Source organism: Pezoporus flaviventris, unplaced genomic scaffold (assembly GCF_033815535.1).
Source record: "Pezoporus flaviventris isolate CSIRO_AGI_PZ_B2104156 unplaced genomic scaffold, CSIRO_AGI_Pfla_v1 ptg000001l, whole genome shotgun sequence".
Classification (NCBI taxonomy): Eukaryota; Metazoa; Chordata; class Aves; order Psittaciformes; family Psittacidae; genus Pezoporus; species Pezoporus flaviventris.
In genome coordinates, this window is record NW_026892549.1 from 42,016,008 (window position 1) to 42,041,225 (window position 25,218).

Consider the following 25,218-nt stretch of genomic DNA (forward strand, 5'->3'; position numbering starts at 1 on the left):
CACAGGGATGTTTTACTTATTGCTGCATAGTGCTGGGGCCTTCTCTCTTTCTTAGGTTGCCTTACTAGTAAGTAGGCTGGAGGTGCACAAGGAGTTGGGAGGGGACACAGCCAGGACAGCTGACCCCAGCTGACCAAAGGGATATTCCATACCATATGGCTTTGTGCTCAGTGGTAAAAGCTGCACTGCAGGAAAAAGGAGGAAGGGAGGGGGACTTTCAGAGTTAGGCTGTTTGTCTTCTCAAGTCACCATTACATGTAATGGAGCCCTGCTTCCCTGGGGATGGCCTGCCAATGGGAAATAGTGCCCAAATTCTTTACTTTGCTTTGCCTTTACTACAGCTTTTGCTTTACATACTAAGCTGTGTTTATCTCAACTCACAAGTTTTCTCACTTTTACCCTCCTGATTATCTCTCAGATCCCACTGGAGAAAAGTTAGAGTGTGACTGCATGGTGCTTGGTTGCCAGCTGGGTTAAACCACAACAGTCCTTTCTGGTGCCCAGTGTGGGGCTCAAAGGGTTCAAGGTAATGACAGATTTGATTGGAGTTTGCTAGGCTGAATTTATAGCTGATACAGCTGTTTAGCTATTAATTACTAGGTTCCTGTGCTTGCTGTACAACTGCTGCTTGTTAGCGGCTGCTTTTTGGTCTTGCTGTTTGCTGTAGGTCTTATCATCTTACCCAGTGGTGCCTGGGAGCACTTTGATAACAGCAGTGACCACGTGCATGAACTGGCTGATGGCCAGTTGCCAGGGCATCACTGCTGTTCCTGTGCTGCTGTGCTGGACAGCCTGGAGCTCCAGTGTCAATTTGAGTAGAAAGGACTTGAATTGTGGGTAAATCCATGTGGGAGCAGGACATCCCAAAGTGTCTGTGGCTGTGGGTAAATCCATGTCAGAGCAGAACCATCTGTTGCTGCAGATACGTCCACACCACAGCAGGTATACCCCTGAAGGGACTGCAGCCCAAGAGTAAGTCCACATGGGAGAAAGTACACCTTGAAGTATCTGTGGCCATGGATAAGTCCACAACACAGCAGGTACACACCCCTGAAGGGACTGTGGCCCATGAGTAGGTCCACACTGGATCAAATCCACCCCTAAGGGACTGGGGTCTGTTGGTAAGCTCATGCTGGAGCAGAGGCAAGGAAAGTACACTGTGGTGTCCAAAGAGATCAGAAGCAGAGATTGTGATGGATATAACTTTAAATTGTTGTAATCTATGATTCCAGTTACATATTATGGGATTATTATAGCAGGAACCACTACCAGTGGAGGACCAGTCTTACAAGAGGCAGTGCAAGTGCAGCAGTGACCCAGCCTGAGCTGGCCAAGTAACTCCACACAACACACCACCTCTCCTGTCCTGAGCGACCACTGTAACAGACAGAACTCAAGTCATGGACTAATGAACTCATGAGACATTTCACAGACATTTACAGGGGTGGGACATCAGCTAATGATACCTGTGTATATATATCAAAGGATGGAAAGGGGGAAAGGGGCTACTGAGGATCTATTGGATAGTGTGGGGCCTGAGCATGATGTAAATGGTATGGAATAAGGAGTGAAGAATGCACTTGTTTTGGCTGGGATAGAGTTCATTTTCTTCATAGTAGCTAGTACGGTGCTTTGGTTTGGGTTTATGATGAAAACACTGATGATAAAACACTAATGATTGTGCTTCCTGGTGTGGTACAGGCAATGCCTGCAGCATGACAGAGGAGGAAGGATGAGCACTCTCACTGTTGGCTAGGTAATTATTTTGCTCGTAGATGCACGAGTTACAAGTTACGAGTTAATGTATTGTGAATTATGAATTAGAGAACTTGTGAGTTAGAAACATTGTGACTTCAGTGTTGAATTAGTGAATTCATGTGCTAGACTAGCCTGTACAAAGGGGATTGAACCTGTGTTTGTTGTATTTGTTTTCTTTCCAAATGAGCTCATAAAACAAAGTTTAACTTACAGAGTATATTGACCTGTAAATTTGAGAGATCCAAAAGGACCGTGACACAGAATGAGCAGTCTGTGGCTCTTATCCCTGTTATCTGTCCACATACTTTAAAATGGCTACTTTCCAGAAGAGTGAACATGCAGTGACTAGGGACATGCCTCTGAAAGGAGTAAGGGAAATCCTTCACGATACTCAAGTTCTTTGTTGGTTGTCACCCCACATTCTTGTTTTCCTTTAAGGGCCTTGCCAAAGACCTCCTGTGCTCACTCCTCTACCCAGGGTAGTTATAATCTGCCTGATCGTTCCCTCTTGTTTCATTCAGTATGGACTATGGACTTCTAGTGTTAATGTGTGTCAGCCTGAATAATTAAAAGCAATGTGCACTGCATCCCAGAAAACTAAGAAGGTTGAAAATATGCTTCTTCCTTCTCAAAGAAAGGTGCAAACTCAAATCACAGCCAGCAGGAAAATGAATAAGCTATTTGGCAATACCATGTACAACAAAATAGCATCATAAAAATGAAATTATTTAAAGTAATATTCAAATCACGCAGTCATCGTTGATTTAGTTTCCAATTATACAGAGGTAATTGTATTAACGAAGTGCCTCATTCAGTTTGGTGGGAAAACAATCGAAAGGTTTAATGTCCTGGCATCTGCAGAAAATAAATTCTATGATCTGTGCTCCTAACCCAACTAGAATCCTAATTCTTGTTTTCCCCAGGGCATACTACAACATCAGTATGTCTGCTGAAGGGTATTCTATGACCTTCAGGAGCCAAGACAATTCTGGAGTAATTCTAGAATAAAGTAACTGTTCTAGAATTAAATATTGAAGAAACTTATCCCAGAATTGATGACCCCGTATATATAGTGATTTAAAATCCAACTTAAATTCCATGAATAGAAACATTTGCAACCTGTGTTGCACTGAATATACTGGGAATGGTTTTAAAAGACTTTCTGACTTGAACTGCTGAAGCCAGACTAACTATAAGGAAGCATACTACAAAGAGTCTCATGTGCATCACGTGCTTTGGAGTCAGAAGCCCATGTCTGATATGCTACTGAACTCTCCACCAACCTTGAAGTGTTGGAGTGCATTTATGCCATAGGTGAGCTGACACAGCTCCTGCTTATCTTTCTTTCCCTTTAAATTCTCAAGTGTTCCCAGGAGCTCAGAGAGCCTAGACATTTCTCAAATGCAAACTATAATTGTTCAAGGATTTTGTGTTGCCCCTTCTGCACCCAAAAAAAATCCAGAAAATGTGAAAACAAGAATAATAATGAGGTCTCTTTGACTTTCATGATGCAAGAGATAACACAAACATTGGGTAGAGTATCTGTCCTATCAAAGTATTTTAGTATACTAGCTGTATCTACACAAATAGAATCAATAACCCAAATAGTGTTTAATCCATGATACAGTCATCATCTCTTCTAGGAAATACTTTCCTTATCTTCTAAGTCATCTCAGTACGTCATTGCTGTAACAAAAGCATTTGCTAAATAGGGGAAGCTCCAAGTGATTTCCTGTTCTGATTTTCAAAGAGAATGGGAGACACTGGCTGATTTATTGCCACTTTTTTCCTTGTTTCTTTTTTTTTGAGATTTCCCTTGTGATATTCACATGACATGGGAATGCAATATGCTCTTTACTCCTTCAACCTCTTGTCATGTGCCATACCCAGCAAGCAGTCCCTACTTACCATGTTTAAAATCTAAGCAACCTGCTGACTCTGTTCACACTGTTCTGCAAGAGCTGCTTTTGGAGCAGCCGCATGCACAAGATGCTCTGCTTCGCATCCGCAGGGCTGTTACACAGCAACCTGTTAGCTATCGGCGGCTGCCAGCGCTGAGCCTGTCCTGATACATCTGGTGGGATGCTAATGTCCAAGTGTGCTGAGGGTTGTGAGGATGGGCATAGGTAAGAGGGCAGATGCCAGTGCTGCACAAGAATGCTCATGCAGCCTCACTGCTAGCTAGGCAGCATAGGTAATGCCTTCACCAAGTGGCACAGACTGGCTTCCAGTGTCAACCTGTCCTCTATGCCTCAGTATGAAGGCAACAGAAGTGCAGAAACCCTGGAGTCATGGTGTTTCTGTCGGCATTTTGTACTGTTCTTCTTTTTTTTTCTTTCTACTTGCATCTCTTTCTCCTCTCCTAAGTATGTCATTATTTATCTACATGGTGTTGCCACTCCTCATCTGCTGTAGGGAGAGTGTAAGACATAGCCCCCCGTGCCTATGGATGGAGACTGGACTTGAATAGGAAGCAGTATCACGCAGGCAGTGTGATCCTCAGCACTATACTGGACCGTGTGCCTACTTTTTATTTAAATACAGGAAGGTTTGCTTCTGGAAGTGACTTTCCAAGGAAACAAAACCTAAGCTTGATTCTCAGAATATCAATGCAACCCTCGCTTCTATGCACCCTTTTGAGACCTGCTACTAGCGTAATTTGGTGGCTGGTCAGTAGCAGCTAACAAAGAAGTGTTGGGATCTCTGGCAGCCCATGACCTGCTGACCCTTTTTTTCTACTCTGTATTTCTAAGTACTCTGTTCCAGAAGAAGTTGTCCATTATGGGTTCCCTTTAATCACTCTTAGAGGTCTGGACAAGTTGAACTTACACACATTTGTCCAAACAAATCTGGCCTCCAGCCATTGATCGTTTTTCTGACTTTTTTCAGAACTCTGTCTCATCTATCTTTTGTCTTTTTGACAGTGCTCTGGATAGAACTGAGTATTTTAGGCCAAAATCATAAAGAAAATTAGTTAATCTTATGCTGTTACAGCTCCTCATCCACAGTCCAAAATTACATTGCTCTTTTGCCTTGCCATATCCTGTGCAAACTTGCATCTAGCTGCCAGGGCAAAAGAAGGAGTTTCCCATCATTCTCTTTTCCAATTCATGCTATTCTTCCACTGAAAAATTGTTTGGAATATTTGTATGCTATTTATCATAGCATATTTTCATAGAATCATAGAATCATTAGGGTTGGAAAGGACCTTAAGATCTTCAAGTTCCATCCCCCCTGCCGTGGGCAGGGACACCTTATGCTAAATCATATCACCCAAGGCCTCGTCCAACCTGGTCTTGAACACTGCCAGGGATGGAGCATTCACAGCCTCCCTGGGCAACCCATTCCAGTGCCTCAACACCCTAACAGGAAAGAATTTCCTTCTTATATCCAATCTAAGCTTCCCCTGTTTAAGTTTTAACCCATTATCCCTTGTCCTGTCACTACAGTCTCTAATGAAGAGTCCCTCTCCAGCATCCCTATAGGCCCCCTTCAGATACTGGAAGGCTGCTATGAGCTCTCCACGCAGCCTTCTCTTCTCCAGACTGAACAGCCCCAACTTCCTCAGCCTGTCTTCATACGGGAGGTGCTCCAGTTCCCTGATCATTCTCGTGGCCCTTCTCTGGACTTGTTCCAACGGTTCTATGTCCTTTTTATGTTGAGGACACCAGAACTGCACACAATACTCCAGGTGAGGTCTCACAAGAGCAGAGTAGAGGGGCAGGATCACCTCCTTCGACCTGCTGGTCACGCTCCTTTTGATGCAGCCCAGGATACGGTTGGCTTTCTGGACTGCGAGAGCACACTGCTGGCTCATGTTCATTTTCTCATCAACCAACACCCCCAAGTCCTTCTCCGCAGGGCTGCTCTGAATCTCTTCTCTGCCCAACCTGTAGCTGTGCCTGGGATTGCTCCAACCCAGGTGTAGGACCTTGCACTTGGCATGGTTAAACTTCATGAGGTTGGCATCAGCCCACCTCACAAGCGTGTCGATGTCCCTCTGGATGGCATTCCTTCCCTCCAGGGTATCAACTGAACCACACAGCTTGGTGTCATCAGCAAACTTGCTGAGGGCGCACTCAATCCCACTGTCCATGTCAGCAGTTAAACAAGATGTTAAACAAGACCAGTCCCAACACCGATCCCTGAGGGACACCACTCGTTACTGGTCTCCAGCCGGACATTGAGCCATTGACCACAACTCTTTGTGTGCGGCCATCCAGCCAGTTCTTTATCCACCGAGTGGTCCATCCATCAAATTGATGTCGCTCCAATTTAGAGACAAGGATGTCGTGTGGGACAGTGTCAAACGCTTTACACAAGTCCAGGTAGATGACATCAACTGCTCTACCCCTGTCCATCAGTTCTGTGGCCCCATCATAGAAGGCCACCAAATTGGTCAGGCAGGATTTCCCCTTAGTGAAGCCATGCTGGCTGTCACCAAGCACCTTGTTGATTTTCATGTGCCTTAGCATGCCTTCCAGGAGAATCTGCTCCAAGATTTTGCCAGGCACAGAGGTGAGACTGACTGGTCTGTAATTCCCCAGGTCATCCATTTTCCCCTTCTTGAAAATGGGGGTTATATTTCCCTTTTTCCAGTCATTGGGAACTTCCCCTGACTGCCATGATTTCTCAAATATGATGGCCAGCAGCTTCGCAACTTCATTTGCCAGCTCCTTCAGGACCGCGGATGGATTTCATCAGGACCCACGGACTTGTGCACGTTCAGATTTTTAAGATGGTCTCGAACCAGATCCTCTCCTGCAGTGGGTGCAAGGTCTTCATTCTCACAGTCCCTGCATCTGCCTTCCAAGACTTGGGTGGTTTGGTCAGAGCATTTGCCAGTGAAGACTGAGGCAAAGAAGTCATTCAGAACCTCAGCCTTCTCCAAATCCTGTGTAGCCAGTTCTCCCAAGAGCTTCCTGAGGGGGCCTAAGTTCTCCCTAGTCTGTACCTGTAGAATCCCTTTCTGTTATCTTTAATACCTCTAGCTAAGTTTAATTCTAACTGGGCCTTCGCTTTCCTAACCTGGTCCCTAGCTTCTCGGACAACATCCCTGTACTCTTCCCACGTCACCTGTCCTTGCTTCCACTTAGTATAAGCCTCTTTTTTCAATTGAATTTTCCTCAGCAGCTCCTTATCCATCCAAGGAGGTCTCCTGGCCCTCCTGCTGCACTTCCTTCTGGTTGGGATGCAACACTCCTGAGCTTGCAGCAGGTGATCCTTGAATATCAACCAACAGCCTTGGGTCCCTCTGTCCTCTAGGGCTTATTGCATGGAACCTTCCAAAGCAAGTTCCTGAAGAGGCCGAAGTCTGCTCTTTTGAAGTCCATGGCAGTGAGCTTGCTGCACGCTCTTCTCACTGTCCTGAGGATCTCAAATTCGAGCATCTCATGATCACTGCATCCAAGGCTGCCCTGGAGCGTCACATTTCCAACAAGCCCTTCCCTGTTGGTGAGCATGAGGTCAAGCACGGCACCTCTCCTTGTCGGCTCCTCTATTACTTGCAGAAGGAAGTTGTCTTCTACACAATCGAGGAACCTCCTGGATTGCTTGTGCCGGGCCGTACCGTCCTTCCAACAGATGTCAGGGTGGTTGAAGGTCACCCATGAGACCAAGAAATTTGCCTTACTTTAGATCAAAGCTATTACTTTTTGAGTCCATCATTTCTTTAGACCCCATCTATAATTCTCTCTTCACTGGTATTTGCAGTTTTTTGTGATGGTACAATTGCACATGTCAGCAGCATGCTGAAGTTTATTTTCCTGATGAAAATAATAGAAAAAAACCCCAACAGTCCTCCCACCCATATCTATCGTACCTCAAACACCTCCTTACAGTTCAAAGTACTGTATGTCTTTGCGACACTGTGTTGAGCTTCCCAATATATACTGAGTTTTCCAGCATGCTGTGATCCATGTTTGAAAGGAAGAAGCCTATGAGGGAGCTGGAGCAGCAGTTTGGTAGCTGGCAGAAGGAGGCAGCAGGGCTGTAAGCAGCCTGACAGCTTCACAGGGAAATTGGTTGCTGCTGGCAGGGTGTCAGTAGTAGCAGCAGGAGGACATAAGGAGGCAGGAGACACAACAAAACGGCATATGTAGCTGGCAGAAGACTGGTGTCAAATGGTCCCAACAAGGCCCACCCCATGTGATCATAACCCTCACTTGAGATTCTGTGGCAGGGCTAATAATGCTGCCACTGTTAAAGAGTTAATTGTGCTTAAGGGAGTTGCCCTATTTGTTGAGAAAGCCATAAAGCAGTCATGTTACTTCTGCAGACCCTGCATGTTACAGGAGGACAGCCTGGTGACTACAGCCTGCAAAACCTCCTGCCTCCAACACCTAGAGGCTTGGTACGGAGCTGAGGGAGCCCTGGCTGGGACAGGGCCTCCTCCTTGCCCCCCGTCAAGGGACAGGCGCTCCTCAACAAACTCACACCTTTCCCAGCAGAGCCAGCTTGGATTAATTTTTCAAGATTTTTATGGAATATGATTTGAAACCTTTCAGAAACATCTACCACATTACATGTGCTGCCTGCTCTTCAGCCATTCCTTTTATAAACCTGTCCAACGAGGTCATTCAAGTTTGTGCAGCAAGATTTTTTTTTAGTAACACCAAAGTGTTTGTTGATTGTGGCCCTAGAACCTTCCAGGTGTTGTGTGATCACTGTGCCATGCTTCTAGTATTACTCGCATGAAACAGGAATTATGCTTAAGAGAGACCGTTGCTAAGTGCCATTCTTTTTCCTTGAGAAAATTGGTGAGATGTTCGGTTAATAAATGCTCCTCAGTTTCCTACATGTATTGTGATGAGAATTTATGCTGTAATTACAATTACAATCACAGGCATTCCAGAAACTACCAGAATGCAGCTAGTATCCCTTGACCCCTGCAGTGAACGTAAACGATTCCTGGTATTCACTTAGTGTTTCTTAATCAATTGATTAAGGATTTGATTCTCAATCAAGCTATCTGTTGGCAAGGTCACAAAGGCTGTTTTTATTAGCATGCAGTATGTGTTACGTTAGCATGCAGACTGTTTGCAAGTGCAACAAGAGAGCTGGAGGTATGCTGCTTGATGAAAACAAGTCTGCTGAACACTGTTTTGCTGAGATGAACTGGCAATATCAAGCAGGAAAAGCAGGCCTGGAGTAGCCCACGTGCTGTAATTTGTGATTTTCAGGAGCTCTGTAAGTCTTTTTGGGTTATTATGCAAACTTAGCAAGAATGAGAACTTTTCAGAGTATGAGCTTTTTACTGCGGTTCACGCATGCAGCTTTTTCTCTGCTAACACAGACAGGAAGCTGGCTGTATTAGTTGGCCAGCTTTTCAACAAACTGAATTCCTGGGACTCTGCCTGACTTCCTTGGAAAATTTGAAGCTGTTTTTAAGGAGGTTCTGTGAGAAAACAGTGAATTTCACTAACTTTGGCCGGCTTATAAGGGGAAGAAGGCTTGCAGTTACCCTCAGGAATGAGCTTGATTACATGGAGAGTAAGAAATACAGAATAAATCATATGCTTTAATTCTAAATTACATTATTTGATGTAAGAACTTTCGTACCAGATCAAATCTAAATTAGCTGTCTGCCAATAGTAATTCCCAGATGCCTCTGAGGAAATTGCCCTATTCTTCAACCTCCTTTTCCTACTTCAGATATAATGGATAGTTACGTAACAACCTGGCTATAGGGGAAGTTATTCTCTAACCTCGGGCTGGTGGCTGATTTATGCCCTGAACTGTGAACATTTTTATCCATTATGAATTTTTATCAGGCCCAATCTAATTCCCCACACAAATGTATGAATATGTATGTATAACCTTTTACTGAATCCTGCTAAGCACTTGGCCTTGATGATACCATTTGCCAGCACGTTTCACAGGCATATTACTTTTGCCAGTTTTAAATATATTGCCTTTTACTTTCATTATAACAGTCAGTGTTTACTTGGGGAATGTATCAGTGGTAGCAATAACTCCTAATATCCTTTTCCCCAGCCACTCTGTGCCCTGAACAGCTCTGAAGCCCCAGCTGGCACCCGCGTGTCCATGCTGGACCAGAAGATAGTAATCTCCAGCCTGCTGACATTTCCTGCTCCATCCCCTCATAGATTAGACCTTGCCTTTAACATTAGGGGTGACGAAAGGCAGAGGGATGATGCTTGCACTAAGTGAAAAGGTTAAAGTGTCTCTAGGACTTCTATAATTCTGCTGCCCTGTGACTTCCCAAATTTGCAAGTGTCATTACAATTTAATGTCAAGAGAAGAGTTTATTTTGGGGAGAAGTTCATTTGGTCTGTGAGGAAAAAATGAATTTTGGTTTGGGTTGGGTTGGGTCAAAGACGTGCTTTTCTGAAATACTGGAGAGGGTGTTCTATTACACCTACGTTTTATTGTGGGAGGAGGGTATATTATCTTTGATTATGGGGAAATCGGTTATGCCTAGTAAAGGAAGGTGTGATTAGAAATGATTCGTACAGAAAAGTAAGAACTGTTTTACCTAAAGAAGGAACTTCACTGTGGGCCATAAAAAAAGCAGTAGGGTTTTGACTAGAAACACAAGAAGGGAACGTCTGTAGGGAAGACCATGCAGAAGCAGCAAGAAAAGGCAATGTTTTCCTTTCTCCTCCCAAACCTGAACATTACTGGTGGTACCTGCATTCACAGAAATTTGAAAGGCAGGCAATTCCCAAGGTTGCCAAAGGGAAGAGGCACCCTTGCAAATCAAACCTTGAATAAGCACTTGTAATGAAAAGACCATAAGACCAACTTCAATAGTCCATATATAGAAAATCTTGAGTTTCTGAATCCTCGTAACACACTCTCAGTGAGGAAATGTTATCGGGCTGAAAAAGTTCATTTACAGAGCAGAGAACAGGGATTTTTGCAAAGCCAACAGAGACATGTGTAGTAGTTACAACAGATGCAGAAATTAAGAGGCAATAACTGCATACAGGGAACTTCAGTAGTAACAGTCAGTGTAAGGTCATTTGTGGACTTAGCCACAAAGTTTCCATTCTGCTGTAAATTCTTTAGTTTGGGAGTGCTGAGACATGGTCTCTTGTTGGGTCATCTAATTATACAATGAACAGCTGTGAAGTTTTTATTTGGATTAAAATTTCCCTGGAACTCAAGGTAATTTAGATCTGAGGTTTTGGCTCTGGTCCCTTCCCAGCTTGTACTCAATATAAATTACTGGCCTAGAACCATGACATGTTCAATTTATCCTACATTTTAGATGGTTGAAAAGTGCATGCATAATTCTGTGCATGCCGCACTTTCTGTAATCCACTGTGACAAATAGACCAAATGACTGGAACTGCTAGGTAAGACACTGTATTTTAGTCACAAACCCACCTTCAGTTTAAATACCAGGCAAAAATGACATTTGAATTATTTGATTTGAATCAATGCCAAATTCAATCTTGTGCAAACTTAGAAAGAGAGAGGGGAAAAAAAGAGTCTTGGAATAAACCCATTGATTTATGCGTGGGAACATAAGGCAATAACAAGCAGCAATTGATTCAATTGTAATGACAAGAGTGGGCCACCATGAAAAATATGACAACTTTTCACTGGAGCTACTGTGACTGAGGGACTGGGAACAGGGCAGTATTTTCACACGCACATAATGACTACAAGAAAAGTAGACTTGGGGACCAGCATTCCCAATTACACCTTCTATCAAAAACATTGGTCAAGCTCTGTATGCAACGCTCCACTCACACTGCTGTGAAGTTCTCCATTGCTCAGTAAAATGGAGGATGACATATACTCCTGTTCTGAGAGAAATACGTATATCTTCATGATCTAATTCCAAATAACTATGTTAAATTAAGAGCTGTATCCAGAAATGATGAACCTTGGTGTAGAGTTTTGATCTTCAGAGTCCATCTGGTGTGCCCGTTATTGTTGTAAGCTCAGGTGCAGGGAGGCAATGTCACCTGAGCACCCCCCAGGGAGAAAGTAGGACTGCCTAGAATTTTGTCAGTCTTCACATCCAACAGGGATAATGCTTTCCAGGATTATTTTATACTCTGAAATATTACTGTTTTTCTTAGGGCTTTTTCTACTATGTATCAAGCCTTTTTAATAAGGCCAAATCTAGGGGTTCAGCTATTTTGTTTCATAACCAAATCTAGGGGTTCAGCTCAGGAAGTAGCCAAGACAACTTTTTAGCTATACCTACTATTTCCACTACTCAACTGAACAAAAGAAAAAAGACTTGCTTAGAGAGATTGTTACTGTGGTTCTCTTAGCCCATTGGTACTCAGAGAGCCTCTAAATGAACCTACTCTGAAGGTACACACAGAAAGGTCCAACTCTGTGTAGCAACGATTTTGTCCTCAGCCAGAGACCTATCCTCTAATTTGATGCTTCTCGGTGGAATTATTTTTCTCTGAATCATCATGCCAAACAGTTGTCTGCTTTGTTGTTTTTTTCATAGGAAGGCACCTGTTCAATTTTAGACACTGTTCAGCCTGTTCCACTCCAGTGGTCTGCACTGCTCCTCTGAGAGCCCTGAGCTTTTCACATATTTCAGGCTGCCAGCTCTCTTATGTGCTTTTCCCCAGCAGCCAATTTTGCTCTAAAGCTCTTGCGACTGAGCCAGTTTCCATTCCTTCATAAAGGGATACCCTCTTGTTATTGCAATTGAGGAGTTCCATAAGAGACTTTTAATGTCTCCGGAGTGCTGTTATGTACGATAAAATCTTGAATTAAGCTTTACCTAACACTTGTTCATGCAATACTCAATTACTGACAAATTGCATTTGTTTCTGCAGTTGACAAATACTTTTAGGTTTATTTCTAATACCGCAAGTACATGGCCAGATTTATACAGGACTGAATAAAATGTTACGTGCTCTCTTTGAGTAGCAGGAGCAGCTCAAAGCCTGAAATCACTACAGTATGTACACTGCCATCTTGTGTTCTGAAGTTCTAGATAATATAAAGATGCACACTGTACATATTGCTTTCCACAAAACAGGAGCTAGCTGTATGAGTGGAATATACGAGGTTATCAGAAGATGTTTACTGTCTTTTTCTTTTCTTTTCTTGTACAGTGTAAACCAGCCCTTAAACTAGCAAGTCTCACTGGTAACTCTGAATTCATCTGTTTTAATGATCCATTCCTTTTAATTAGTGATTTGTGGGTAACCCAGTAAGAAAAAAAGGCTACAGCCAAGCCATTCTCTTTTTCCAGCAATAAGGTCCAACACGGACTCCAAGGAATAGCTCTGTTGCAAGGCAGCCTCTGAGCTGGTGTGGAGTTGCCAGAGGAGCTGTACGCCAAATGTTTCTCTTCTGCAAAAAGGCAGTATGATATAGAAGAGGGAAGACTTGTACTTTTAGCTGCAATCTCTCTCCCTGTGGAACAAATGTAGTCTGAACATAACTAGCTCATCCCTGAGGCTGTTCCAGTATGCATCAGAGTACTAGTCAATTGGTTGAAAGAGGACCTACACTGACATTTACTTAGAAAATGAAGAAAGCAAATCTAACATCCCTGCCCCACAGTATTTATTCAAAACTGTATTCAAAACACAATACTAATGATGCATCTTGATGGATGAAATGCATACTACATGCTCTTCCCCTGAAAAGGATTATTCCTTCATAATGTGTTAATCAAAGACGTATTTTTCTACATGCATACTCCCAATTGCTTTCACTGCATAACAGTATTTAGGTCTGCCTTTTTATGACATCTTTTATTAATTCCAGTTTCTTTCTATAGTTGTTTACCATTGCAAATGTGTAGGAGCATTCTTAACACAACTTTGAACAATGGCTCTATAAAACCCACAGGATTTATTCTATGCAGCTGCTGTTGGCATGAAACAAGCATAAGCAAGATAGGGAAAAGGGTGCCAAAAATCAGACACTAAGCTTAGAGACACCTGGGGTAGGGCAGGAAATAGTAAAAGCATATCAAGGTAACAGATGCCAAGGCAGAAGGGCAGGATGGCAGAGAACGTTAGCAGGGAAGAGAAGCACACTTACTTGCTCAGAAGTTCCCCTCAGGTTAGTTACTTTCCATGCCAGAAACCTTTCATTCCACCTGTTTGGCATTTTTTAGCCCATTTGCGCATACTTTTGCATGTGAACTTGCAGTATTATTTGTCACATCTGAAAGGCAAACATTTGTGGCATCCTTTATTGACTGGTGCAGGCAGTGCATCTCTCTCCAAGGCTGCTTTTTATGGCTTACATGTGTACTATACCATGGCACAGCCCTTAAACAACCTCTCTCCCTTGTAAAATGAGCAGTTAGAATGATTCGAAAGAGCTTTTGCTCCTGTAATGATACTTTTATAATACTTCAATGCTTTTTAAACTTGTCTTCAAAGGCAACGTGTGTATTGTGGTCTGGTTGCATAACCTCCTGATTCAGTAAGAGGAGAACATTAAAGCTGTTTGCACAACCCACTGCAGCCAGTGTTTAAGTAATGTAAAAAGCTTATTGAAAGGGACTTTGCAGTTTCAAAATCTGGAATGCTTTTCCATGATTGTTAATGCTATTTTATTTACTTTATCTGCCTGTAAGATTTCTGCCAGTTTTCTTAGCTTGCTAGCATAGCCATACTTTCTTAATTTATATAGTCATACTTTCTTAATTTATATCCTTTGCTGTGTTGCCATGCAAGAGATTTTCAGACAGAAAAAGCTAACTGACTACATACAAGAATAATAAAACACTAACTCAAATTGTGGTAGAAATGATATCGAATAAAGCAGGAAACTGTTTCCTATAATTTGTGTACCACAGAAATGTCTGTCGGGGTGTATGTATCCCTCTTTGGTGATTGAATACTTCTGCCTGTAACAGTTATGGGAAAAGCAGAAGAGGGGTCTGGGAGGAGAACTGGTGGCTGCTGTGTCCTCAGCTCCTGGAGATGTGGGCTGACAAAGCCTGTGACTGGTCAGTCTAAGCCTCTTAAGTACCTCATGCTCCGCCACTTGAGTACTTGCCAACAGTTGCGATTATGCGTTAGGCTGCACAATGTCCTAGCAATGGATGAAAGTTGTTTTTTCCATTCCTAGCTGTTTCCTATTAGCTAATTCATCTTGTCATTGTGAGACCTTTACTGATCCTAGAAGATGCCTGTTCATCAGCCAGCCCGTGCTGGTAACTACTGTCTAAAAGTTAATCATGGGAGACAAAACATTAGGGATAATTCTAAACATGTGAGTTGAACCTGTTCCCCCCAGTGTGAGTAACTGTGTGTTTCAGTACCTTGTCTGAGCTGCTGTGTTAATCCTGAATGTGAGATCTGGAAAAAATACTCAAGTTTAGACTTTCCTGTTCCCACCTAGGTGCACCCTCTGACCACCTACAGTCACAGGCACTAGGCAGAACTGCGACCACCAGCTGCAGCTGGATCCAGCTAAACCTGCGGTGCCCGTGGGAGCAGCAATGAACTTCCAGAGTAGGAACAAGATCAGGGAATGACAGAGCTTTGCTGAACAAAACTGTAAAGCATTTATTTATATTTCCTCCTGTAATTAATATTTCTAAGCTTTTCCAGGGATACAAAGTCTACCTACAGTAACAAAGGCTGTTACTGCAGCCTTTTGCACTCCTGGCAGAAACCACCACACATCCCTGGAGCACATGCTACATTTCCCAGAAGCCTGGCATGTATTTTATTCCTCGAGGACAGCTGTCTGAAGAAAAGGAAGATCCACCACAGAACACAAAAAAAAATCAGGCCTTGAGTTTAAAGTTATCATAGGTTTTTATGTTTTAACAAAGCTGCCGTTCCTTTAAAGTGTTCATCTGCAGAGCTATAAATGCTAGCAAGAAAACCTCTGCTTGGGTTTATTTTCTCTTACTAAGAGCAGCTGGCCATCTGCTGGGTAAGAAGAAAGCTGTGCTTTGGTGCATTTGGAAGCAAAGGTCACAAATAGCAGGCTCCAGTCCTTTGCCAATGATGCGTTTAGGATGTGTCTGCTCAGAAGACACCCTGCTCAGCTTACCAGATCTCCTAAGATCAAAACTCAGTATTGTGCAACTTTAAATGGCTTTCACATGGAGATGCCATCTATGTATGACTCTTGCTGTTCCCAGATGCCGTAGGACAAATGAAAAGATGTCACCAGATTCTGGGGTACAGCTTCAGCCTCTGCATTCCAGCGCGTGAGGCAGGAATGTCTGCTCTGTCTGGCCTGTGCTGGGACTACCTGCAGAGATTTGCAGGGCTGAGGATGCTGCCTCAAAAGCTTGCTATAGAGACACTGATTCGAATCAGCTCATCACAGTTCAGCACTCTGGATGTCTGGAAGATGCTTGTGTGCAGGGGCTGCCAACTCCAGAGTCTTGCTCCACTATTTAGTACATTAAAGAGTCCTGGGAGAACTGTACAAGGTAAGATGGAGTGAAAAATGAAGGTGGGCAGGGGAAAAAAGTAACTGGAAAGCTTGTCTGTGCAATCCAGTCAAAGCATAACTAGCTGAAATCTCAGGTAACATTGACAAGGCAAAAGGGTCAAGCCTTCCTGATTTAACACAGCCAACAATGCCGTACAAGTCAAGTAAAAGCTACGGAAGGGAGGAATGCTTGGCAATTCTGGGAACCATGGTATCACCAGGAAAAGAAATCTGAGGCAAATAAATTTTCCTTTTTAATTGTTTAATGGTGTTTAGAAACTGGTTAGAAGCTACAATAAAATACATTTAGACACTCTAACAAAAGTGTTTAGAAAGTACTTTGCTGATAAACAAGTACACATTTCAGTTGACTACAAAATAATTGCTAAAAAGCTTTCTGTAGAAGGAATGTATTATGGCTCTGCATTTCTGCTCCAAGAGCAGAGAACTCTTTGCTGAAGACTCCAAAACAATGCTTTTTGCTCTGAGAGTTGGAGAGTTTGAATGAAGTACTGAGCAGTAAAGGAGGAATTTAAACATCTCATTGGTGAATAAGACAGAAATGATATCTAGCCATGTAAGGAAAAATTCAAACACAGAAGAACTCAAATTAGGGACTCAAGAACAGGCATTTCAGCTCTGTCTTGCTTTCCTATGCACCAGGAGTCTCAGCCTCTCGATTCCAGCTGAAATTTGGTATTTAAATGGGGGTAAGGCTCTTGGCCCAAGCTGCTTTTCACCAGGATGTTCAGGGTAAATACTGCTATCATCACAGCAAGATAATTGTCCTGATAAATGTCTCAATTTTCCAATTCTTCCTTTCCTGAATTTTATCATGGTTTTTATCATGGTTTTATTCTTCCTTCAGTCACAAGGTTGTACTATTTTCCTTAACTGCCCTTTTAAAACTAATCCATACATTGGCTAAGAGGGAGTGCTCTAGCAGGGGAGCCAGCACTATTATCCTAGTCTTGCTGTTCCAGCAAGCTTGGGAATGATTGCCCTGAGGTTTCTCACCAAACTGCTTTCAGTTCACAACAGCATGAGGAATCATTCAGTAAGTACTTCTTTTTATGCCTAGTCATTAGGTATATTTACAGTAGTACTTTCTCCCTCAAAGTCTGGCACTGCTTTCTTTGCCCCCACTTTCTGTTTTACAGCTGTTCCTTTGCCCCTAAACTTTCAGTGCTGCAGCGCTGAGGAGCTGTGAACACAGGAAGAGTTTGTTTTTTCACTTCTCAACACACAAAGAATGTTGTGTTAAAGAGAAAATAAATTCTGTTTTTCTCTCATTTGAAAATGCCTACCTTCCTCAGCAATATCATTGCATGTAATGGAGCAGTAAGCTGGTCCCCTATCAAACAAAGCAAGCAGTAGAGATTAATTATCTCACAAATATTTTGAAGAATCAAGCAGTTCACCCATTTGTGCTGCTCCATTTCCCATGTTTTCAGCTGAAAGAGCAGGCTGCTGTCTAAATTGATGGCATCCTTTTCAGCTGAGACCAGCTTAATCTATTTTGTGCTCTTCAAAAAAGGAGCTGCCTTTGTTATCCCTTGCATGCACCACATTTCTCCGTTGAAACAAAGCACTGGTGAACAGCATTGGCTTGACAGTGCCTGAGACTGGAGTCCTCAGGTCTGGCAAGGCAGCAGCTGTGGGAGCATTTAAGGTGTCCTGCTGGTGCAAATTCCGCAGGATGAGCTGAAGCTATTCTTTAATTTTACATACTTAATTAAACTCCTACAATACAATAATCAAATGTGCAGATGAATTGATAAATCATCACTGGGAAGGAAACAAAATTTTAAGAACTTAAAATCAAGAAATAACCAGTAATTCCAGAAATGAAAGGGAGAAAGACTGCCAGGCTCACGATTCAGCCTGCTCTAGCAGTGCTTGCTTACTTATAGGTAATGATGCTTTTCAATGGTTTCTACCCACGACTGTCCACTCCACCCTTCTCCAGGAAGCTCTCGCTCTCATCACAAAGACAGTTTAGCTGCCATTGCAGCAGCTGCTGAACTGCTCTGGTTTATAGCGTTGCAGATTCAGATAAATTGCCACTCATCCCTCTTAATATACTGTGCTGTAATTTGCAAAATCCTGAAAATCATCCCTTTTTTACTAGCATCTCTGATGTTAGAACTGCATTTTAAAAACTGCAACAGATTTGCATCTGAGCAGAAATGTTGCTTTTATTCATACAAATATTCTGTTCAGCTGCCTTTGATTCCACAGCATAAGTTATAGTTGAATCAACATTTGTTTTGTTTCACAGAATGACAGAATTAGCTACATTTGTTCAAACTTCCTTGATTTATTGCTTGATCTGATTATTATTGCTTCAGCCTGTCTCCTCCTTCTGTTTTTTGTTTCTAGACGAGGCAAAACTGAAGAGCCAGATCCAGGTCCAGGAAAAGGAGAATGAAAATGAGGTGTGGGAACTCCATGCTTCTGCCCCCTCTAAAATGCAAATGGTATAGTACGGGCATGATGATAATTTAGCTAAATGCAAACCAAGAAATCACTCCCTTTCTGCTGTGGTTAGCCATGAGTGCAATACCACATGGTGGATGGTACTCATCACCCTGTGGTTAAGTTCCTTGTTCACAGCTCTGTGCCTCTGATTCTTCTTTCACTGATTGCAATTCTTGCTTCCCATTTCTCCATTCCTTGAGGAACAGCAGAGGTACAGAAGTAACATGACACAAGGACACAAAAGATCCTGTATCCATGGCATTGGCAGTCTCCTGCTGGTGCTGGTCTCTATGTGGTGCAAGCACATAAAAAGCCATTGCCGGATATTCAGTTTGCCTCCATTATCTTGCCATGTAATTGCTCAGGGTGCTTGATCCCCTCTTGTCATCGCACCTGAAAAGACCATTAAATGCCTAATACCACCACCTGCTTCTGTCTACACTCTGCCTGACTCTTTCCTAATCTAGTCTCATCATCTTTGCATCAATAGTTGTCTTTCTAAACTTTGGATCCTAAAGCATGTCTCTAAAAATGAAAGTGAATTGTGTTGGTCACCTGCATCTACTTAGTACATACAGTGAAAACATCTTTGATTTGTCAGAAGACACATCTAATTTGACAATGCAGAGGGAAGACGGGCCAGTTAGAAAGAACAATATAGTATTGCAGGAAACTGCGGGAACAGACTAGGAGAGAAGTGAGTATCTCCAAGGGCTGAACTAAGATAAAAGTTCAGCAATGGGGAGAACAGTGGTTGTTTAGGTAAGAGTGGATGTAGCTTAGTCTGTAAACTATGAAATCTGTTGCAAGACATCAGGACACAGCTTAACCTCAGCAGACCTTAATGACAAGGGTAGTATTCACTCTTAGCTGTGTGTTGAAAGACTATGGACCTGAATTATGACAGGATATGAGTGCCTGTGTATATCAGAACAAATGCACAGGCTTCACAGTAGTTGTATTCTGTCTACCATTTTCACAAAGCAGCTATCATGTTCTCAGAAATTCAGATGTTTAATACAATTCTCTCTTATTAGTTATAAAATTTTGACTTTCCATTAGCAGCTACCTTTACAGGACAATTGCACTATTGTGTGGGAGATAATTATGGAATAATATAACATTATATAAGGATAATATAAGTATTACTGAGACAGAGTTAACAGTTTTAATCTAAGATATAGATGTTTTATTACACTTTGACATCTAGTTCTCTCAAAACCATGGAAAAAATCCTCTCACTTTAACCAAAGGAAAAAAATTCAAATCAATTATTTTCATTTGGGAACAGTTTTTACATGGTCTATTCAAACACTCTGCCTTTACCAAATATGGTGTTTATGGAATTACATTGCTTAATTGTGTGTCTGATGTTACATAACTTTGGTATTTCCTAGAGCACACTCAGGTAATAGTCTTAAAATGTAATAGACACCAGAAGAAACTGTTCCTTCTCATTAAATTCTGAGGATCTGCAGTAGCTGATTTGTTTGTTTAGATGCCTTGCTATCTGCTCTAGCAAAAGGTTTTCCTGAATTAGCCGCAACAGTGAAGTCCTATGGCTTTGAAATATGTCAAACATTTCTCCTATGTTATCTGACAAATGTCCATTTTCCAGCATCAAAGAATTCTGTAATAAGATTCAGTCAAGAACTGCACAAACACACTAGGCTTTCCACCAGCACCTTTTCTGTATTTTAATGAAGCAAGAAAAATCCAACAGACTTAAACTGCATTCAGGCACCATCAGCCCTCTCCATACCCTTGTATTTCTCCTCCTCCTGAGATGCTTTTTCTCACCCAGAAAATGTAGAGCTCATCATGCCTACACTCTTCCCAAAAGGATATACAGGGATTGAGTTTCTAATTAAAACCCAAACAACATTCTCTTCCACAATACAGTCTATATGTTATATGCCCTTAGGAGTAAACCAACGGTTATTAGAACCAATAATATGTCTAGGGAGAAGAGCAAGGGAAATACAGAATTAAGCAAATGGCATTATTAGGTTATTTCTTCTTCCTCTTGTAAATTCTGAGAAATGGCAGCAGACTGGGTGAATTTAATGCAAGAATTTTAGTGCACCAAACTACATACTTAGAATGGATTATTTAACAAAATGCTGTAATACAATCTAGCTTCCAGTATCAACCTGGAAGATCAGATGTACATAGAGATCCTAGAAGTATCCCGAGTTGATCTCACACTACATACACATTAAAGTACAGGGGACAGGAGAGTGCCAGGCTATAGGATTATCAGGAAAAAGTGTTGAACTTGATTAGTGTTTACTACATCCAGCTTCTCCTGCCTCACTTCCCCATGGAATGTTTTTCTACTGCCTGCTGACTATCCAAGCAATACCTTTTGGAAAAATATAAAAGGGCATCTTTCCTTTCCGTACATGCACAACTATTCAAAATGAGGAGAGTATCATAATTATATGAATTAATGTCTCAACAGGAAACTACCAACTCTATTCAGAAGAAATTCATAAACTAGGCTAAGAAAGGCAATGCTCCTTCTCAAAAGGGGATTTTCAGAGTTGCAACACTTCCTGCCAGACTCTTCCACAGGAGGGCATAAAGCTGGAATAAAAAATAGATGTTCTGAAAGTAAAAAAGGAGAATGAAAATAGTTACGAGATGAAGTCACCAAGAAAAAAATGCAGGTTTACAGGAGCTGCAACAGCTGGGAAAGTGTAGAGGCAAACAGTTTCTACAGAGGCTCCCTTGGCATGTTGGGCAGTTACACTTCACTTTAATTGACAGCTCTCTTAAAAAAGGGGAAGGAGAGAAAGTCTCAGGGCAGTAAAAAATGGTGTGCAAACCACACTTGAGCTCCTTTGGCATACACACCTTGAAAGCTAACTGTAAATGTGAAATTCCGCTTACTTTCACTGACAAAGCTGCAGGAAGCCACACATGGTAACTATGTTTGGGTTTACTGAATTGCCTCAATAAATAAATATGGAAGCTTTTTCTCTTGACAGGTTTTTGACATAAGTTGTGGAAGAGCTGAAACTGGGCAGGGCTATAGATCTCTGAACAGACTTTTCTAGGAAGCTTGCCTTTCTTCCCTTCAGTTACTTGGAGGCAGCAGGACTGTCACTGCAGTAAAATGAAGAAGGTGAAACGAGTTCACTGGAAACCTGCGAAGCATGTACATCGATAAACACACCTGCCATTACTGCTGCTAGTGATAAGAGTTTAACTGGTTTTACTACCAGAAGCAAGCAGAAGAAACAGATATGCATCTTACTCAGTTTGCAAAGGCCAACCTTGAATTGCTGATGCACAGGCTCATCTGTGCGCACAGCTAACAATTTAGCAAGTATTTTTCTTTCATGCAAAGTATGGCAGACAGAAAAGTCAGATCTGTAGTTATTACAAGTACATAGATAATATATTACTGATAACTCTGCATTAGGGCACCAGTGGAAGGCACTTGATTCTCAGTGATCTTGGTCAGATACAGACTTCTAAGCTGTAGCATTTCTAATCAGTTCAGATCATGTGGTTTCTGAAAGCAGAAACAGCTGATTATCCGTGGTAGTTTTTGTCTTTACCTGAAGAGAGTTGACCACCATGTTCAAAAACATATGTATTTTTTGTATGCTTAAAGACAAAACATGCTGCCCACTAACCTTTTCAATATAAAATAGGGCAGCTTCTAGCTGGAGATCTCTATCTAGATAGGAGGTTTCATTCGTGGCCCATGCTCTGCAAGCTTTTATCACCTTTTTCCTGGTTTCCATTCCTTCTATCTCCGTGTAACTTTTTTGAAATCCATGCTGATCCTTGCCAACGGCTTGAGGTCCTGCAGGTTTCTCCCTCGCTGTAAGCTCTGACACCTGGGCCTTTCTTGTTCTGTGGCACTGAGGCCTGCAAGCTGCCTGGCTGGCTGGCTATGATGCCTTTCCCTAAGGGTCTCTGCTGACTCTATAAAAGTGGCACAAAGCCACTAGGTCTTAGACAAATTGGCTCCTTTTAGGAAAACTTCTTGGCCTGATCAAGTACCAACAAAACTACTCCCAGAGAATGAATTACTTAGTGTTGAATGACACATTCATGAATGGGTGTCAGCTTTCTTTTTCTTGTTTTCATCTGGTGAAAAAATAACTAATCCAAAGGTGATCTCAAGGGTTTATGCCCTTTTCCACCTCTTATTGCCTCATCAAATTCTTCTCAGCCCATGACTCAGATGTGGGTGTCCCACACCCACCCTATACCTAAAGCAGCCAAATCCCCACCTCTGCTGTAGGTGGTGGCTTTTTGTACAGGGATACAGAACAAAAAGGTGTTCTAATATCTCAGTGTCAATCACATCTGAATAGCAGTTGAACTGGAGAAAGCAAGAACATCTAAACCACACCTTATTCAAGTAGGTGTTTCCTTCTGTTTTAACCTTGCAAGTTGTGCCATGAAATGAAGAATCTTCAAAAAATCAGTTTCTAATTTTCCATCTTTCTAGAATGCAAAGGATTCTGAGTTCATTTTCTCATTGGCTACTATACTATTGTGATAATATTCTTCTTTGCCCTCAGAAGCAGTGAGGTGAATTAAGTATTATCTCATAACTCAAAGCCTACTGCTACTTTAAAAGTGAAAAACAAGTAAAAAATCCCACCGCCTTTATCTGCTATTTAGTCAGTAAAGGAACAGCAGAGGTGTGTACTACAGCACTGGCAATTCCTGCCAGTTTCAGCTAGGATCAGGAACTTTCTCAGGTTTCAAAATCCTTTTTACACTTTCAGTTGAATATATTACTCTACCTTGTCTTCTAGATGTGTGTACAGTTGCTATTTCAGCAGCCTGTAAGCTGCTGAAGCTTTTAAGGCTGGATGTGCCTTCATTTCCCACATCTGATACCTATGTCTCCTATGCTACATTAGGTGATTTTAAACAATCTGTTGAACCCTATTCAAGGCAATAAAATTTATCAGAAGCATCTTTTCTTTTCACAGCTGGTGTATGGGTTGCCCAAAAGTGTAGTGCTTATCCTAAGCAGCACATTCCCTCTGTGCTCTCCCATGGGACTACTACGTAACAGTAGTGTCCGAGTGTCCGAGACATCTTTTCATGAAGCCCTCTCTGAAAGTTCAAAATATTTTTGCTACTTTACTTTGTATTGCACTGTAAACTCTCTTTAAATCTACGTTCCTTGAAAATGCCAGTATGAAAATTCTGGAAATGCAGATCTTTGATGAAAAGACGAATGTCACATTGAGCTGGCATCTCATGCTTGCAGATGCACTCAGGTGTGTGGAAAGGACAGCTCATGGAACGGCAAACACTGCTGCTTTGGCTCAGCAGCCATTAGCATCCTTCAAATTACCATGCTGTAGATCTGCTGGTATTTTTACTGAAATCAGTTCTCTTTGGTGCCACAACCGTATTACTTTGAAAATCATTGTGCCTCCTAAGGATTTCAGCACTTCTACCTTCTACTTATCACATAGACTTTATATGAATCAAGTAGACATATTTTTTGAAAATATGCCAGTACTTCACTTCAGGAAAAAGATGAGCAACAGCGACCTCATGATCCACCACTACATTATGTTACTGCTTCTTTTCATGGCATCCTCCCAAGGGAGCTGAGGATTGCGTGCAAAGCATAAACTCAGCATTCATACTGTAAGCAAAGACCTCTCTTGCACAAAACCAAGGTGTTTCTTAGGTATACCTTTGCTCTGCATAAGACAAGGGCTGTCACTGGTTTCCAAACCATACCACCATGCCTTCCCCCCTTCCTCCAATTAAGTCTCCAAACACATACATACACACTTGAAAAAAATTAAGTTCTGAGGTGGTGATGAATTCTGCTCAGCAGATACTAGTTGAATTCATTTTTTTTTTACTGGAAACCTCTATGATTAGGATCAAATAAATGAGCAATGGGCTCATTATTGTTCCTTTCAAGTGACTGCGATACAAAGAAACATCCTAGGAAAATATGAAGCCTACTACCATGAATCTAGTATCTCTTTGCCAGCATTCAGCAATGTGATTTAGATTCAGCAAAGATTTAGATAACTGACTTCAAGTCCCCTCAGTACTTCAGTAAACAACATGAATGGAAACTGAGTCGAGAGACTGTTTGCTCCCTACAGACTGTCTCCACAGTAGCAGTTAAATTTGGATATGCATGAGTTAATCCAAAACGTGGTACACAAATTTTTCACGGGGGGGGGAACTTAACTCCAGAATCAAACTATCAAACTGCTGGGACAGCTGTTTATGTTGCAGTAATACCAGAAACCTAACCTAAAGCTCAGACCCCACTGCAACTAGTGCGATTCCTGCCCCAGGAAAATTACAGCCTGTTTTCTAGTCAAAGTACACAAAGGACATAAAATCAATTAACAACAGTGAAAATAAAAGCAAAACAAATAGTAGTAATACCTGGGTGGCTTTTATGTGCTGCTCTTCATAAGTAGGTCTTATAGGTGTTGATCCTGTACTGTCACACAGTCCTTAGTGTATTATCTTCAAACTGGTCTCTCCAGGGAGATACTGTTATCTTTGGTTTATATATGTGGAGCTATGATTGAAAGAGGCACCAATATTGCACAGGAATTAGGGAGCTGAACCAGAGTCTCACTG

At 42.0% G+C, this 25,218-nt stretch overlaps 1 protein-coding gene across 1 annotated transcript in view; it reads left to right on the plus strand.

Moving 5' to 3' along the window:
- Positions 1-638: 638 nt before the first annotated feature.
- The window catches only part of AGPS (alkylglycerone phosphate synthase), an 80,538-nt gene continuing 55,958 nt past the window's right edge, over positions 639-25,218 (plus strand). Inside the window, exon 1 of the mRNA XM_061454299.1 lies at positions 639-1,756. The gene's annotated coding sequence lies outside the window, so the exon portion shown is untranslated. The remainder of the gene's footprint in view (positions 1,757-25,218) is intronic.